We start from the raw sequence: 4,179 nt of genomic DNA, 5'->3' as shown, positions 1-4,179 counted from the left end.
AGAGTTGTGAAAAAGTATTGTTCACAATTTCGCGCACCAAGTTTTTGGCGCCGTTGCCGGGGATTGTTCAAGTTTTGAGCAAGCTCTTTGTCCGGTAACATCAGTGCCAAAATCCGGCAACAGCACCAAGTTTTTGGCGCCGTTGCCGGGGATTGTTCAGTTTGGACAACTGACGGTTTATCTTGTTGCTTAGATTAGGTATTTTTTTTTTCGAAATTCTTGAAGATGAATTCTAGAGTTTCATGATGATTTGTTGAAGTTTGGCTGGCTGAGAAGCCATGTCTAATCTCATTGGACCGAGGTTTCAACTTATCATCACAAGAGCTTGTTGATTTTTATCAATCTTGCTTTTGGAGCAGTGATCTGCTAAGGCTTGGCTGGCCTTTGGCCATGTCTAGTGTTTTGGACCGAAGCTTTCTTTGAAAGCTTGGCTGGCTGTGAAGCCATGTCTAATTCCTGGACCGGAGTCTTAGACTAGCATTGCACTGATTCCTGGAATTCTCATTAAGAATTTTGATACCTTTTTCCACTTAATTTTCGAAAAACACAAAAAAATCATAAAAAATCATAAAACCCAAAAATTTCTTGTTTGAGTCTAGTGTCTCATCTTAAGTTTAGTGTCAATTGCATGCATTCATTCATGTGTCTTAGTGATCTTCAAGATGTTCTTGATGATTTCCGTGCTCTGATCTTTGAATTCTATTGACTTGAAGTGTTTTGTGTGTCTCATATGCATTCTCATTAGTGTCAGTAGTATACAAACTACTAAGTTTGGTGTCTGGAATGCATTGTTATTTGATTTTAGTTGCATTTTGATTATTCTTTATTATTAAAAATCCAAAAATATTTTTAATTTGTGTCTTTTCAAGTCAATAATACAGAGAATTGAATATTCAGAACATACAGCAGAGGAATTGCACAGAAAAAGCTGGGCGTTTAAAACGCCCAGTGAAGAAGGACAGACTGGCGTTTAAACGCCAGCCAGGGTGCCTGGTTGGGCGTTTAACGCCCAAAAGGGTATAGTTTTGGGCGTTAAACGCCAGAATGTGCACCATTCTGGGCGTTTAACGCCAGGATGGCTAAAGGGGGAAGATTTTGTTTTCAATTCAAATTTTTTTAAGTTTTCAGAATCTTTTCTAAATCAAATCTTTTTCAAATCAATTTTTCAATCAAATCTTTTTCAAAATCAATTTCTTTCCATTTTTTAAAAGATACTTGCTATCAATTAATGATTTGATTCAACATCTCAAGTATGTTGCCTTTTCTGTTGAGAAAGGTTTAATGTTTGAATCATATCTTTTCTTGATAGCCAAGTTATTAATTTCTAAAATCAAATCTTTTTAAAATTGTTTTCAAATCATATTTTCTCAATCACATTTTTTAAAAAAAAAAAAAACCAATCATATCTTCTTAACCACATCTTTTTCAAAATAGTTTTCAATCAAATCTTTTTGATTTCTAATTTCAAAATCTTTTTCAAAAATCATTTTATTTCTCTCCCACTTTCATTTTCGAAAATTAAGTAATGTTTTTCAAAAATGTTTTCAAAATCTTTCACTTAATTTTCGAAAATTACTTCCCTTCTCCTCACATCCTTCTATTTATGGACTAACACTATTCCTTAATGCAAAATTCGAACTCCATCTCCTTTGATAAGTTCGAATTTTCCACTTCTGTCTTCTACTCTTCTTTTCCTCTGACACTTCAAGGAATCTCTATACTGTGACATAGAGGATTCCACATTTTCTTGTTCCCTTCTCTTTCTTATGAGCAGGAGCAAAGACAAAAGCATTCTTGTTGAGCCTGATCCTGAACCTGAAAGGACCTTGAAGAGAAAGCTAAGAGAAGCCAAAGCACAACCCTCTTTAAAGGACCTGACCGAATTCTTCAAAGAAGAAGAACACATGGCAGCCGAGAACAACAATGCCAACAATGCAAGGAAGGTGCTGGGTGACTTTACTGCACCTACTCCCGACTTCTATGGGAGAAGCATCTCTATCCCTGCCATTGGAGCAAACAACTTTGAGCTTAAGCCTCAATTAGTTTCTCTAATGCAACAGAATTGCAAGTTTCATGGACTTCCATTGGAAGATCCCCATCAGTTTTTAGCTGAATTCTTGCAAATCTGTGACACTGTCAAGACTAATGGGGTTGACCCTGAGGTCTACAGACTTATGCTATTCCCTTTTGCTGTAAGAGACAGAGCTAGAACATGGTTGGACTCTCAACCTAAAGAAAGTCTGGACTCTTGGGAAAAGCTAGTCAATGCCTTCTTGGCAAAGTTCTTTCCACCTCAAAAATTGAGTAAGCTTAGAGTGGAAGTCCAAACCTTCAGACAGAAGGATGGAGAATCCCTCTATGAAGCTTGGGAAAGATACAAACAATTGATCAGAAAATGTCCATCTGACATGCTTTCTGAATGGAGCATCATAGGTATTTTCTATGATGGTCTCTCTGAACTATCCAAGATGTCTTTGGATAGCTCTGCTGGAGGATCTCTTCATTTGAAGAAGACGCCTACAGAAGCTCAAGAGCTGATTGAAATGGTTGCAAATAACTAATTCATGTACACTTCTGAAAGGAATCCTGTGAACAATGGGACTAATCAGAAGAAAGGAGTTCTTGAGATTGATGCTCTGAATGCCATTCTGGCTCAGAACAAGATATTGACTCAACAAGTCAATTTGATTTCTCAAAGCCTGTCTGGAATGCAAAATGCACCAAGCAGTACTAAGGAAGTTTCATCTGAGGAAAAAGCCTATGATCCTGAGAACCCTTCAATGGAAGAGGTGAATTACCTAGGAGAACCCTATGGAAACACCTATAATTCTTCATGGAGAAATCACCCAAATTTCTCATGGAAGGATCAACAGAGACCTCAACAAGGTTTCAACAACAATAATGGTGGAAGAAATAGGTTTAGCAATAGCAAGCCTTTTCCATCATCTTCTCAGCAACAGACAGAGAGTTCTAAGCAGAATACCTCTGACTTAGCAACCATGGTCTCTGATCTAATCAAAACCACTCAAAGTTTCATGACTGAAACAAGGTCCTCCATTAGAGACTTGGAAGGACAAGTGGGTCAGCTAAGCAAGAAAATCACTGAACTCCCTCCTAGTACTCTCCCAAGCAATACTGAAGAAAATCCAAAAGGAGAGTGCAAAGCCATTAACATGGCCGAATTCTGGGAGGAAGAAGAGGCAGTGAACGCCACTGAGGAAGGCCTCACTGGACGTCCACTGGCCTCCAATGAGTTCCCCAATGAGGAACCATGGGAATCTGAGGCTCAAAATGAGACCATAGAGGTTCCATTGGAATTACTTCTGCCATTCATGAGCTCTGATGAGTATTCTTCCTCTGAAGAGGATGAGTATGTCACTGAAGAGCAAGTTGCTAAATACCTTGGAGCAATCATGAAGCTAAATGACAAGTTATTTGGAAATGAGACTTGGGAGAATGAACCTCCTTTGCTCACCAAAGAACTGGATGACTTGTCTAGGCAGAAACTGCCTCAAAAGAGGCAGGATCCTGGGAAGTTTTCAATACCTTGTACTATAGGCACCATGACCTTCAAGAAGGCCTTGTGTGACTTAGGGTCAAGTGTAAACCTCATGCCCCTCTATGTAATGGAGAAGCTAGGGATCTTTGAGGTGCAAGCTGCAAAAATCTCACTAGAGATGGCAGACAACTCAAGAAAACAAGCCTATGGACTTGTAGAGGATGTTCTGGTTAAAGTTGAAGACCATTACATCCCTACTGATTTCATAGTCCTAGAGACTGGGAAGTGCATGGATGAATCCATCATCCTTGGTAGACCTTTCCTAGCCACAGCAAAGGCTGTGATTGATGTTGATAGAGGAGAGTTGATCATTCAAGTGAATGAAGAATCCTTGGTGTTTAAGGCCCAAGGATATCCCTCTATCACCATGGAGAAGAAGCATGAAGAGCTTCTTTCAAAGCAGAGCCGAACAGAGCCCCCACAGTCAAACTCTAAGTTTGGTGTTGGGAGGCCACAACCAAACTCTAAGTTTGGTGTTGAACCCCCACATTCAAACTCTAAGTTTGGTGTTGGGAGGTCCCAACATGGCTCTAAGTATCTGTGAGGCTCCATGAGAGTCCTCTGTCAAGCTAATGACATTAAAGAAGCGCTTGTTGGGAGGCAACCCAATGTTTTATAAT

The 4,179-nt window shown here is 39.4% G+C and overlaps 1 non-coding gene across 1 annotated transcript; it reads right to left on the bottom strand.

The window, feature by feature from the left end:
* Positions 1 to 2,306: 2,306 nt before the first annotated feature.
* LOC130977504 (small nucleolar RNA R71) lies at positions 2,307 to 2,410 on the bottom strand. The gene has a single exon (XR_009085193.1). It is a non-coding gene; the product is annotated as a small nucleolar RNA R71 (small nucleolar RNA).
* Between the last annotated feature and the right edge of the window lie 1,769 nt (positions 2,411 to 4,179).

The sequence above is a fragment of the Arachis stenosperma genome, chromosome 4 (genome assembly GCF_014773155.1).
Source record: "Arachis stenosperma cultivar V10309 chromosome 4, arast.V10309.gnm1.PFL2, whole genome shotgun sequence".
Lineage (NCBI taxonomy): Eukaryota > Viridiplantae > Streptophyta > Magnoliopsida > Fabales > Fabaceae > Arachis > Arachis stenosperma.
This window is presented reverse-complemented; position numbering and strand designations above follow the sequence as displayed.